The sequence below is a fragment of the Heliconius melpomene genome, chromosome 1 (assembly GCF_056956725.1).
Source record: "Heliconius melpomene rosina isolate 202511_hmr_F chromosome 1, ASM5695672v1, whole genome shotgun sequence".
NCBI lineage: Eukaryota > Metazoa > Arthropoda > Insecta > Lepidoptera > Nymphalidae > Heliconius > Heliconius melpomene.
Genome location: NC_140389.1, coordinates 1,263,595 through 1,278,579, shown reverse-complemented (window position 1 = coordinate 1,278,579; position 14,985 = coordinate 1,263,595). Strand labels below are relative to the sequence as shown.

At 33.3% G+C, this 14,985-nt stretch overlaps 1 protein-coding gene across 4 annotated transcripts in view; it reads right to left on the bottom strand.

The window, feature by feature from the left end:
- ena (ENAH actin regulator enabled) overlaps positions 1-14,685 on the bottom strand; it is a 39,131-nt gene extending 24,446 nt beyond the window's left edge. The window contains exon 1 of one of the 4 annotated variants that reach the window (XM_085207177.1): positions 14,536-14,685. The gene's annotated coding sequence lies outside the window, so the exon portion shown is untranslated. Of the gene's footprint in view, positions 1-14,439 lie in introns of all 4 variants that reach the window. The other 3 variants (XM_085207110.1, XM_085207143.1, XM_085207212.1) reach the window with 3 other exon arrangements.
- Between the last annotated feature and the right edge of the window lie 300 nt (positions 14,686-14,985).

Here is a 14,985-nt window from a genome sequence, read left to right as displayed (position 1 = left end):
ATGTCTATTTGTTATGTTGAACACACATACGGGATAATTTGTGTATTTAACTTAACAAATAAATCAATACGGCGTACAAGTAGTGTTTGATTGTAAACGAAGTGGTTATAGGTTCGATCCTGACCAGAGGTGGATGAAATTGCAGTTTTTAGCAGCTAATTAATTTAAGTATCGTCAAATAAACATAGTGAGAAATTACGACTTCTATCTATATAAATAATAGAAGAATATCATGAAATCAAAGGAACGAAACGAATTTCCTTTTAAAAACTGAGTTGATATTTTTTACCTATTTATTAGTATAATCTAATATATATTTTATTCCATTGATACAAGCGAATGGATCTTCCCACTGGGCCCTGTGAAGTGAACGGAGAAATCAGATAGCGGGTCGGCAGTAGAAAATCAATCTAGGTTGTAACTGTAGTATAGTATAGTTATCTATACCTGCATGAGAAATGTTCCAAGAGTTAATTACTTTGTATTTCTTTTCATTTTTGACAGAGAGAACTTATGTTAAGAATCGTCAATCGTAAGGTTGAGTGGAAACTGAACGCAGCGCCCTGTCTAATTATCAAAGCAGACATTGAAAATAATTCTGAGTACGATTTGAACCCCAAACCAACGCGGTATCACGGTTACACACTGTTGCTGTCGTGCCATAACTTCCTCAACATAATATGTGTTAAAACAAGAATATCACACAAAAAAGAACCTACGACCATAGACTACAGATTAAATAAAATAAATAAAAACATATACCATTACAGAAAAAAAACAAACAATTCACACGTTATCCCACTCTGTAAAGCTTTGTAGACTACTTAATCTCTCGTTTCTCGGAACGAACTGTTTCTACCGAGTAGAGGGCACTCGAGATATTGAAAGTTGTAGAATCATCGATAAAAATGCAATTTTTTACTCGAATATGAATCAACAGGAAATCTGTTTTATTTCTTTTATTTATATCTGCGAAATACGATTATAGCTATTTTATCTACGAGTGTAAACAATAATACTACTTTCAAATAAAAAGCAGAGTTAAAATCGTTTTTTTAGGCACTTATAAGTTTAGTTTAATTTTATAAAATATTGCACATTAAAAATAAGTGAACAAAGTAATTAAAAAAAAATATCCACTACTTCTATATAGGTACATACCCATACAATGAAGCGGAACTCAACTTTATCTTATCGTACCAAGGGAACCCCTATAATTATTATTCCTAGCAAACTTTAAACTTCTAACAATTGCTAATAGTCAGACATCCTAGGCTGAATATCACAAGGGCGTCTTATATTAACACTAGCTCTTAGCGAAGACTTTGCCTGCATTATCAAACGGGTAAGCAATAATTGAAACGAACCTATAATAACCTAATAATTATTATCGACTTACTTAACGTTACCGACAACGTTACTGAGATTAGGGTGTTCAACCAAACAAATACTTCAACTTTATAGATATAGATGTACAATATTTACACATTAATGTATTAAATATAAATATGTAAATAACGTAACTATGACAATACGGAACCCATTTATCAACTTGTCAACAAACAAGTATGTAATACACTCATTAAGTTAAAGATAAAAATCCTTTAACAACCACTAATTAACTGTTTCATTGTTGTATAATCGGTTTTAGTTTCAATGGAACATTTAAACATGAATAGAAGAAATCTTTTTGGTAATAAATTAATAATGTGTCATACAGCAGAGTAGGCAGAGAAAATTCAGTGTCAAAGCACTTAAAAAACTTACCAGAGGTCCCTCCGACTTGAGGGTTTCGAAATTCGAAATTGAAAATATAGCCTCTCTTTATACATGGACTATATACACAACAAAAAGAGTATTCCAAAAAGTAGTTCCTGAGTTTAGCGCTTTTAACCAAACAAACTCTTTAGCTTTTACATAATTATTAGTGAAGATAGTATGGGTATGTTTATAGTTACAATGCAAGCAAAGTAGAATAAAATAGTTGTGTTTTTAGTTACAAGCTAACAATGTTAGTCACGCCAGGGCTTATCAGCGTTTTGACACCATTTCCGCTTTGGATTCCTGCGCTCCCGTTACGATAAAAATGTTGACATGCACTAGAGACTAGAGCTATAACTGTCTAACTGTCTATCTATTTGTCTATGTATGGATCATATATTTATTCTATTATAAATGACCTCACGCTGTTTCACGCATATAGCAGGGTAGACAGAGAGAGTAGAGTGGCGGAACTTAACTGGTGGTCTAGTTACCAGAGCGAGGAAAATATCATTTGAGCGGGAATCAAACCCACAACCATAGCAATTACAGTCAAACTCTGTGCCACTGTGCAAATAGTATCTGATCTACATCTATTACATATAAAGGCGTAATAACTTAATTAAGCTTGTTGCACCAATTGAACGATATTATTAATAATAACACTAGTAAAACGAGAAAATAACAAATAATTAAATTAAAATAAATACTAAATTTAATCACTAATTTTAAAATGTTTTCCCTAAATACCAGACCCCCTAAACATATTTTAAAAAGAACTAGGTCACTTTCAACGCTCAGCTAGTTAACTTTAGTCTTCCGAGTCATCGTCGTGATTGATTATATCCGCCGATAATAATTATTGAACGTTAAATATGCAATAAGGCGACCAGGAAGAGACCTTTTGTGTATAAAATTTCTTTCGCTTATAAATCGATAGTAATTATTTTTTTAGCTCTACGCTAGCATACCTCATATATAGCGATAAGCAGAGGGAACTTGGGAACCTTGTGTTAAGACATTCTGTTTCCATTAAGACACTTATGTCTTCCATCTTCCACACTAAGTTTAAGTAATAAAAAATCACAGAAAAGTAATCAATTTTTAATTGTTTTTTTAATTAAGTATGATTTTCCTATTATACAAAAGAAAAGGTCTGACACTGAACTGACCGATCTATAAAAACACTGCCTGAACCGCCGCACAGAGTAAGCAGAAATTTGACATTCTAATTACTATTATGATGCCCGCATTTTTAATCTTCACGAATTTTCCTTATCTTGGGGCAAATTAACAAAGAAAATTCAGTGAGTAGAGGACGTTGTGGTGAAGTAGCACAAGTTTGTGACTATAAACGTGACATTTGGGGGTTCAACTCCCACTGGGGAGGGGAATGAATTTATTTAATACTTAATTTTCTCGCTCTGGTTATGACTTTCCGCCCAACTAACGAGACGTTGCGTATTGAGTGGCGGAATTCAACGCCGTGCTATGTCTTGTTATCAAAGCTAGGTTACCTACAACTACAAGCCACAAACCAGCAACCATACTTAAATCTACCAATTTCACTTACAGAAGAAGCCAAGCAACTTTAATTATCATGTAATAATGCAAAGGAAACGTCATGATTGGCCGTATCCTGCGCACACTCGTGTCAGTGCGGCACGTGAAGCGTGGAGTGGAGTGGAGTGCACACTAAAAGTATTTAATCCTTTTTTTAAGCTGAAAACGGGAGTATCGCCAAATAACTTTGGCAATTAGGTATAAATTTGGGGTACACATTTCATTGTAAGGCAAAGAAGAAATCAAATTGGTAAATCCTGGATACTATCTTAATTTGTGTCTGCCACAAGATCAAGCAACGCTCAAATATGCAATATCTAAAACCCAAGATTATCTCTTTAACTCGCTTAATATATATTTTTTCATCCCGCAGCAGGATAGGCAGGAGCAAGGAACCGACTATTAAGACAATATTAAGATACTCCGTTCCCATTAAGTCACTTCAATTCAATGTTACCAAAAAAAAACAAAAGAAACAACACCTAGATGAAATAACATCGCGTGCCTACAAAGTGTGAACACAAAGTGGTGTCGATGGCGCGTGAAAAATATGGTAATTAAACTTCCCACGTTTACGAGTATATCTCTAATGAAACGTTTATCTATCATAATGTGGCTTAACGGTCTATTGGTTTATCTGATTCATGTGTTCATTCAATTATATGGTGTTATTAGTTTTCGCTTTGAATGAAAGAACAGGTTAATTATGAAAAATGTAAGTACATAAATGATATATTATAGTTGAAATTAAGTTAAACTTCCTTAGTCTATTAATTTTGTGTGTGCTAATTTTGTGTTAGTTATTATGAGATGGTTTTTTTTATATTATATAGATTGAGAATACGGTTGGGCCAAAAAAAAAATTAAATAAAAGAAAGCCACAAGTATGCTCAGAGGTCAGATAGAGAGAGAGAAGAAACTACTTAGTATTCCATGGATTCACAAATTGTGTTGTAAAGTGAGGAACGCAGTCCAGTGCCTGGGAACCAACGTGTAGGTTTAAAAGGTTCCCCTATAAATACGCATTAAAGGTTCCCAGGTTCCCTTTCCCCACCCTGTTACGTACTGAAACCTAAAAAAAATACATAACATTGAAACGACCAACAGTTCTTCCCCAAACTGCGCCACCAAGGACTCACCTTCAAAGTCAATGGCAAGCAAACATCAAGGAGCGCAAATTCACTTGACACCTGCACTTTTAGCATACAAAGTGCGACCCCCCACGTAGTTACATAATGAGAAGACAATACGTGTACGTCACGAGACGTGCAATGGCCGAGCGTTGCTCATGACCATACTAAACAATTGTAGTAACCTTTTATAATTTGATTAAGTTATATCTAAGCGTGTTGGTGCGGGTTCAAATTCAAATCAGGGTAATATTTATATATATTTATATATTAGAGTCCGACGTGATGCAGAGACAGCGTCTGAGTTTAAACGCAACGCCTAGAGGTTGTAGTAATTCATCGCTATATAAATTATCTCAGTTTACTTTGTAAAATACCATCCTAGCGTATGAAAAAAAGTGAAATATCCTTGTCAAAGAAATATCTATATTATGTAAAATTAGATGGATAATCCTAATATGTATTCAATTAATGATTAAGAGAAAGAAAACATATTCTACTAAACAGTTAATAATAGAACGTCTATTTTAACAACCGTTGTTTCACCAAATTTTGGTCTCGATTCTTAAGAATTAGGTTAGAAATAAAAGGTACGAAGCTAAAAATAGCAAAACTTTTGCATTAAAGCTAAAAATAAAAATACTTTTCAAGACGTGCCTGATATTTTAAATAGAAATTGTATTCTAAATAGAAAATACGAGGCAGTCGTGGCCCAGTGTTTGTGGGTTCGATTTCCACTTGGGGTAATGTTTTATTGTCATGTCCTCGTTCTGGTAACAAGAAATAGCGCAACGCTGATTTCCGTCATTCAACACACAATCTCTTGAAAATTTGGCGGAAAATGCGAACCAAAGTTTCTTAACACTATGTTTCCTCTGCCTACAATATGAAGGATCCTGGGGGAACTTAAAAATATAACAGAAATAAGTATACTTCAAAAGTTTTATAATATTAATTAAAAGCAATTTTACACTTAGTTACTTCGTGCCTTTTGATAGCCACGTGAGATATTCAAGATGCGTGAAGATGAAAAAATAGATAAGAGAGGCGCAACAGACATAATATAGATAATTTACCTTAAGAATATAAACATTTTTTTATTTATTTAGCCTACAAGTTGAAGCCTATTTTTTATATAGTAGGGCAAACAGAGACAATCTCCTTTTTCTCTATGAATTCGAGACACTGTGTTAGTTGGCGGAGCTTAACGCCTCACTTACCAGATTACAAATAAGAAAATAATTACTATGAGTGAGAATCTAACTCACAACTGCTCCACGATGGCCTTCATAAAGGAAACAAACAAGCTAAATATTTATATGCTACGTGCCGGCCTCGCCATTTTATTATCCCACCGTACATACAACACAAGTGAACGAGGTGGGAATGCGGCAATAATATTATGATAATAACGTAATAACCTTCACCGACCTTCATAAAAACAGTGGCCACTTAGAATTGATCTAACAATAAGCGTAACGAAAGTATGGCAATGTGATCCAAACATCATTAGCAATAAACTTAATTATGGAACAATATATTAACAGAGGGCGTTATAAGTTAAATAAATGTGACGGTTGAGGGACAAATATATTTAATATTTTCATTTCCTTACTCTGGTAACGAGGAAAAGCGCGACGTTGAGTTCCGCCACTCAATACATAATCAAAAACATCTCAAGAATTCGGCGACAAGTGGGGAACGTAAGTGTCTTAACTCAGGTTTGCAGGTTTCTTCTGCCTACCCTGCTGAATGCGATACAGCGTCAAGCTGAGAAAAAGAATATATTTACAGCACAATATAATATAAGACAGTAAAATTAATATTTTGAGAAATCCGAGATATTGTGCTGAAAAGAGGAATTCAACAAAGAGATTTGTCTCATCAGAAAACCGTATATTTTTTTACAATTTGAATCACGAAAACAAGACAAAACAGGAAGATGTACTACAAAAGTAGATATTCAGACTAATAAACTTAACTTCCCTAACTTCACCACTAACCCAAAACCTCAGGAAACAACACAAAAGTTACATTCAAACTTGTCAAGACCTAAGAGAGCGTAATTCACAGACCTTTCGTGGGAGCTCTACTAAAGTACTTCCACTCATTGTGGCGTTATATGAAAAAAAACTTTCGATTCACCGCAATTCACTAAGCCAGGTAAGCCTTCTCGGCAGATTTAACAATGGCTTTCCTGACAAATTTTCAATAAGTCCTGCCGAGCGAAAATGATCTTTATGATAGCTGTATGAAGAAAAAAGTGGTAGCGAGCAGTGTTGTTAACCCCGTAGCTTCAATTGCCTACATTTTGCGGAATAACCAACTGTAGCATGTTGAAATAAGGGTCATAAAGCCGAGATTTGTGTGAGACGAACCGTAACAGCATCTAGTGCGCTGATGCGGAAACGTCTTTGTATAATTGAAGAAAAATACTGGGGCAAATCTGAATTGTAGCGAGAAGTCCTATTAGGTACGTTAAAAATGTATATCCTAGGGTAAGCTAGTTCCTTTGAAGTTAGAAAAGGACTGGATCTTAGCTACAAGGCTTTAGGAAAGCTTTATTGGGCACTCGTGTTGAAGGCATTTATTTTTGTTTTTATTGCTAATGCTGTCCATCCTGACTATCGCCAGAGCGTTGATATCTGATGATAACTTGTAACGACTTATTATTCGTCGTATTTGTATCAAAATATTATACTTTTAATCTATGTTTTACTTGACATTCAACATCATGTGAAAATTCTCTCCTCTCTCTCTTAAACATTGTACTCTCCATATATTTCCACAAAACTCCCACAAATATCCCATTTAATACAAAATACCAAGTAAATTGCAAGCAACAACCAACATCCATCAAGTTACTCATCATCCAGCATTCACACAGATTGGTCACGGCGACGCGCGACTAGATGAACCCAAGACGTGGCCACAACTAATTTAAAACTTACTTTTACATTTTTTGCTCTCAAATTCTTTTATGAGAGTTATTTTCAATTGAATTGTGATCATATTTTTTATAGAATTTACGTAAAAAATTAAATTTTAATGTGTATAGTAATAGTTGTGCTACTTAAATGTTACTCAAGAGGCTGTTCTTTGTTCATAAAGAAAAAAAGTCAGTGATTTATCTATTTATGCCATTGTGCAGTAGTGGGATATCACCTGATTGTAAACGAGGATGTAGGTTTGAACTCCAGTTGGGGGTACGACATTTGAAAACATTTTTTCATTTGCTCGCTCTGGTAAGACTCATAACGCAACGGCCCAAATTCGGGCGGAAAACAGAATTTCTCACTGAAAACCTTTTCACTGCTCTGCAATATTATTTACAATCCACGGTACTTAATCAATAATTATAAAACTACTTCAAGCTCTATTACATATACCTAATGAAAAATCAATACATCGATTACACTTACCCACCCCTACGGAAGCATATTGACGCTTCCCTTCGTTAAAGGGGTGCACTCTTGTGATGAACAGTCAGGAGGGCGGATAAACGCTTTAATTACTAAATCACGTTGTTCAAATCATCATTTTGCAAATGGGTAATCTAAACATGGAAGATATTTACCATAACATTTACCGAACAATCTGTTGTGTTGTGTTGTTTCTCCAAGTAATAATACAGTATTAGCCCTTGTGGTGCAGTGGCACAGCTGCTGTAAAAACGACGATTATGAGTTCGTTTCCTAATAAGATAAATGAATTATTTATATTTACTCTTGTAACCACACCAGGCAATGCATCAAAATTGATTAAAGCAGTGTCTGTACACTAGGATCTATAACCTTACCCAGTTGATGCGAGATACAGCATTTTATTACTATTATTATTTATTTTGACGTTGCATCCTGCACTTAGCAGGGTCTTTGCGTTTTTCCTCATTACCAGAGCGAGAAAATGAAAATACTAAATATTTCATTGCCTCGTGTGGGAATCAAACCCACAACCATCGTAGAGACACAAGCGTATGACGCATTTACAGTCTCTACACCACGTAAGGTTCATACAACATGAAGCTACAAAAAAAAGGAAACTAACATTTAACACAAATAGAGTTCTTGTCTGGCTAATAGCGGATCTCTATGAATATTTACATCAATTAAGAATGGTAACGAAATGGATACCAGATTTACATATTATGTAAAGTGGGAGCTGCTAATGATATCAGAGCGAAAAACAACAGAACAAGCCTAATATAGGCATATCCGTGATCATCGATCGCCGACGCATGGTTGGATTGACGTAACTCTCTTAACTAAGCCCCGTTTATATAGAGCATATTGGATTTTAGTTCTTTGAACTTATTGTATTTTTTTAATGAGTATTATTTATTTATTTATTTTTTACACAATAAATAACTAAAAAAACAAAAAAAATGGTATTAGTAGTATTTATTAAAATTAAATAGTAATGTCTTCGATTACACAACTATCGTTTAAACTCTAATAGAAAAGCATTCAAAAATAATAATTACAAAAATCTAATCTCTCTAATCTCTAATCTTAATAATAAATTATAGATATATAGATACTCAACATTTACATATTTATCTGTATACTTAGAGAGTTTTAAGTTAGTCTTATTTAATCAAAATATTTATGAAAAAACCCCAGAGAAACTTTGTCCATCTGTCATCACAAAGAAAAATTCACAAATGAATTAAGAAAGGTTTGTTCCACTTTTACGCAATAACTACTAAACGGAATTAGATAAAATTTCACAGTTATCAAGATATTACATAACAATAACACACAGGCTACACAATTTATGTAAAAAAATATAATTTGACTATAATATAACATAATAAGTTTATGCGGGCGAAGCCGCGTTTTGATTGCTTGTCATCTATATAAACGGGGTCTTCTATTAATTCTAGCCTTCCCACTCGAATAAGCGTAGGCGGTGTAGTCGCGTCCCATCTAATGGAAATTTGGCCAAAATGGCAAAGTCAATTACGAAACTCGTAAGTAAATAAAAGCTCTGCTTGTTGATATTGTGAATGTATATGGTTTCTTATACATTTTGTTTTAAGTTCGCTAATTGTTTACGTAACTCAAACTTCAAGTTTTCCGAGTTGGTTTTATTTTTTTTTATCTTGCTAACAAGATACATTCAGTAACATTATTAAAATATAAAATAATAATATAAAAATCTGACTATGTAAAATTCTATTTAATTTATTCCTAGGGAAGATTTCATTGCTTGAAGAATAGATCCTGGCTGTTAATCTTAATTATGTATTATTGAGCTTTTTTTATCCTTTTATTTGTATGTAGTCGGGCTTTTTGTTTTTTGTTTTTTAATTATATTTTCATTTTAGACTGTTTAGTTAAAATTTTTTAGCTTTATCATTAGGATTATATCTTAATTTCGCATCACATCCATGGGAGAACTCCCAAAAAAAAAAACTTCTATACTTAATCATTTCATACGAAGCAAGTATCCAACAACCAAGCAAATGAAAACAATTCCTACAAATATAGCTACAGAAACATAATATACGACCGGAGTTGTTTAATTATCCGTCCCGTTGTTATTGTCTTAGGTAGGAAGGTACCTACTCGCGCTTAGAACTCGGTGAAATGCTTCTCAGGTTGCAATTCTAAGTATGCATTAAAGTTTTTATGAATACACTATAAAGGGAGTATTTAGGTTCTTAATATATAGGGTTATATGAGACCATACGTAGGAAACATTTCAACTGGAAAGATTGGCGATTATTAAATTCGTAGATATTTTCAATATAGAAAGCAATTATAAGAATTAGTAAACAGAAAGTAAATGAAGTGGTGCTACTGTGTTTTTCATTTACCGTTTATCTAGAGACATTACACATCTTGTCACCATACCACTTACGTTACGTAAAGTAAGTAAGTACTTTATGTAATCATAAAGGGAATTGGAGTTTAATTTTTAATTAAAATTTATTTCAATTTTACTCCAAATCCTACGTTAATTTATTTTAAAAAAATGCTAAAACATTTATGATATACGTACCAGGTACAAAATAATTTCTACTAATGTTATACAGCTGAATAGTTTGTTTAACTGAACGCCCTAATCTTAGTAACTATCGGTTCCAGTTTAAAAAATATTTTTTATATCAGATAAGTAGTTCATTTATGGAGAAAGACTAAATTACATTAATAATACTAATATACTTAAAGAATATAGTCTATTTCCATTAGACCATGAGAGCGAAGTCGAGCTCTACAAAATACATAACTTCCAAGCCAATAAAAATTTAGTAGCTTATTCTAGAAAAAAATTAACCAGGTCTACCTACTACAGACCGTCAGAACCATAACTCGAGACTACAATGTCACGGGATGGGTCGGCTTTAATAATTCAAGTGGGCAGACTTTTTCACTTCAACGTAGGTATTTCAAAAATGCAAATCTGAACTCATTTGAATCAAGATTCATTTTCAGTGAGCGAAGACCCGCTTCATGTAAAGCTATGCTGAATAAAATCGCATATTTAAGAAATATTTTTTTATTTGTTTAAGCTTCACCTGTATCCTGTATTTAGAAGGATAGACAAAGGGAACCTAGTGTTAAGTCGCTTTATTTCCCATTTACCGTCGATATAATATTAAGATATATCGTGTCGGGACTCCAAGCCGCGCTCTGTTTTCTGACCACATTGACGAAGCGTACATCACGTACCATGTTGTTCCTCCTATTTTTTGAAAAGCTTTTACTTGTAGCAGATTCTAGTATAAGATTACATAATAAATAACCTACTTTACAGACAAAAATAAACCGGAAATGAATTTCGGCTCCACACCCAAAAAATCAAAATCGTAAAAAAATATACAAATTTAAAAGATTATTTCACAATAAAAAAAAAAAAAAACTAGTAGTATAATTATGTTGTACGCAATTCAGATTGTCGTTGCTAACACAAACCGCAACAGCCCGACCTCTGTACGGAGATAGAAACTCGAACTGAACTACTGTGGGCGCTGATGAGGAACTGTAGGTGCTATTTCCGATATTGATACCTATGCACCTCCAATAAATATATATGATAGTAATAGAGTGTTAGAAAATTTAAAGGTAAAGTTTTTGATTCAAGCTCGCGTCCCGCTCACATATGCTCCGTATATGGCAGGATATTACGCAAAGGGAAATAGTGTTAAGACACTCCATTCCACATGATCGAATTTTCGAGACATTGCGTATATAGTGATATGCATATTGTATATATAGTGGAGTGGATATGGTAATTTATACACTGGAATATAAATAAAACAAGGAAATACAAACAATTCATTTCCCGAGTGAACGGGAAACCATTAATTTCACAACACGACGGTCGTGGACTTGATTCCCGCTTGAGTCAAACGTTGTGCCACCGCAACAGCCTTAAAATCACACGTGAAAAAAAAACTTGGAAATGGAGTATCTTAATAGTAGGTTCCTTCATCTTCCCTACTATATGCGGGATAAAGCGTGAAGCAAAAAAAGGAAATACACACATAGCGATTGACACAAATCGTCCGTACATCCAATATGACGCACATCAGAGACGCACCAGACCAATTATGACATGTGGGTCAATGAAACGAGAATGCAATCAATACCTCTATATACATACTTCAACATATTCGATGGTATTACCATTTCACTTGTTATAAAAATGGCAAACTTTTATATGTGCCTACCTCACATACATTCACTTTTGCGGGTATAGGTACATAAAAAAAGTTTTTGTATATTATAAATTCATATATTTTCCCACATAGGAAAAGGGAAACCTTGCCTCGAGTCGGAATCGAAGTGACAACCGTCGCGTTTACAATCTGCCGCTGCGGCACGGCGACCTCAATTAATATTTACCATTATAACTTCTCTTATTGGAAGAATAGTTAACTTTTGTTGGTACATTCACTTTTACGCGTCCGTGTGAAAAAGTTGATGTATGTAGAACAAGAATTAAATAGTAAGACATGATGATGCTATCCTGGCGCAGTCGAAAATGTCTGATAAAAAGATTATAGGCTTGATACCCGTTACATAGATTCTACTTTAATATTTATATTTTTGTGTCCACACCACCCAACCTAATGATATGCAATTTTCAAGAATCTATGAGAAATGAGAAACAGTACCTAATCGATACTTACTCCATATTGTACAAAAACAAAATAAAATAATAGAAAGTCGTCACTTTCGCTGTATTATTTTAATACTTTTTAATATCGTAACAATTTTTTGACACGATTTTTACTTTCACTTAAAAAACATTCAACGTAAAGGGAACATATTAAAATTATTTTTAACATTTTCAGTATTATTCCATTCTCAGGTGAAAAAAAAATTGTACGATATTTTAATATTTTTAATACTTTCAATGGATATCCAAAGGAAAACAAAAACACTAACATTGATTGGTTAAAAACCGTTCAATATCGAATTAACTAATACGATTATCCTTTAGAGGATTTACTGAACATTAATTTACCTCATAATGACATTGGCTTGATACAATGTTATCTTATACAGTAGGTACAACAAAGTTGTATAATTAATTTAAAACTTTGGTTGTGAAATACATACATACATGTATAAAGCGGACAGCGTTAAATAGTTTAAAGAAGTTAGAGCTTAAAAGACTTTAGAATATATAAAATAGAATAGTGTTTATTGAATACACAACCACTCTAAAGAAACTCGGCCACACTAAATGTATTTACATATGCACACCCACTTACCATGTAGATAAATAATTAACCTAATAAACATTCTCATTATTCATTATGGGAAATATATTATAACTCGAAAATAAAAAACAAAGTATTTTCATCGAAATTAGGCTATGCCTGCGCTATGTTAATAAGAGCAAAAAATGTAGGTTAATCACACAAACATGTAACGTGAACGGGAATCGAACAGACGACCTTCGTCTTAGTCATCTAATTCACTAGCGACTGACCGACACAAGTAACAACTCAGATAATAACAAATTCATAGAATATTACAAAAAACTGCATATTTCGTTCAAGTTATCGAGATCTCTCTCTTAGCATCTGCCAAGCAGCTGTGCGACGCTGTAGTAAGATCAAATTTGTTTGGCAAAAACATTATCAATTATTGAAATTACTACATAGAAAAATTCTTTAAAGACATGAGCAGAAAACCTAGTAAATAACCTAACAAACAAATTATATGTAAGAAAATATAGAAATAACAGATTCAGTTGAAATTGATATCACAAATGTATTGTGTACATGTTGCTTATAAGTCATTTTTTTACTTCACGCTGTATAGCGCACATACCAGGGTATGCAGAGGGAACCTCGGAGTCTATTGTTAAGACTCTCCGTTCCCTTCTCGCCGAGGTCTAGAGGTATTGCGTGTTGACTTGCGGAACTCAACTTCGTGCTTTATCCCGTTCCCCGAATTAAGAAATGAAAATATTAAATATTTCATTGCCTCGAGTGGGAATCCAACCCACGACCCCGGTGTGCTCTGCGCCACGACCACCTCAATACTCGTCATTTAAATATTTTAGGCTCGCCAATTGAGGACAGTTCATTTCGCCAATGTCACATAGAATGGAGAAGACCCGATGACGATTAGTCAGTTAAATATTAAAAAAGCGACACTTAAAAGACTGGCTTAACCGAGTATAAAAATAGAAGGTAAAGTTTTAAAAAATTACTGTTTCACTCACAGAATAATCGAGTTACCTCCTTTAAGTTACTGTAGTTTGACAGGTGTGGATGCAGCAGTTTTAACTGCCGACTTAACTGTAACTATAACCTACATCGTAAAGTTATTTATTACGTTTAACTTACATCTGCTAGTTCGTTATAATTTACTATTAATAATTCCATAATTAATAATTAAAAAAACATGTACGAACGATGTGTAGCATTCGAATTAAGACTAGTTTTAATTTTAAAAAAAAAAAGTATTTAAATTACACATAAATAAAAAAAGAACTAGCTTCCCCTAAATGTACTTACAAAAGCTTTGCCATACAAAAAAAACAATAACCTCATACACACACCAAAGAACCCATTAAACAATAAAATTATACAATCACAATAATTAACACTTGCATTCCACAAAACACAATGGATCCTTGTCAACACGTAACACAAATATTAAATGATCTATAGAACAGTGATCTATAGATCATCGATCTATATTTAAAATATTAAAGATCGATACGTCTGCGTGTGCGCAGAGAACGCGGCCAACTAACTATTGAGAGGAAATTGTAAACACAGAACGGAAGTGAGAGGGATGTATGGAGCAAGAATGAGACAAAAACTGATTTGTTTATACGACTAAGAGACAGTGTTTATAAATTTTAACATAGATAAGTTGTAAAAAATGTTATAATTATAATTTATTGTCTCTAAGAGACATTGGTAAAAATGAAAAATCGATCGTAATTAAAATTGAAATGAATTGTAATATTGAATTGTTTTTAAAGTGTAAACTTCAAATTTATTTATCTTTAGCTTAATTTTAATTACTTATAACTAAAACAAAATTCAATATAT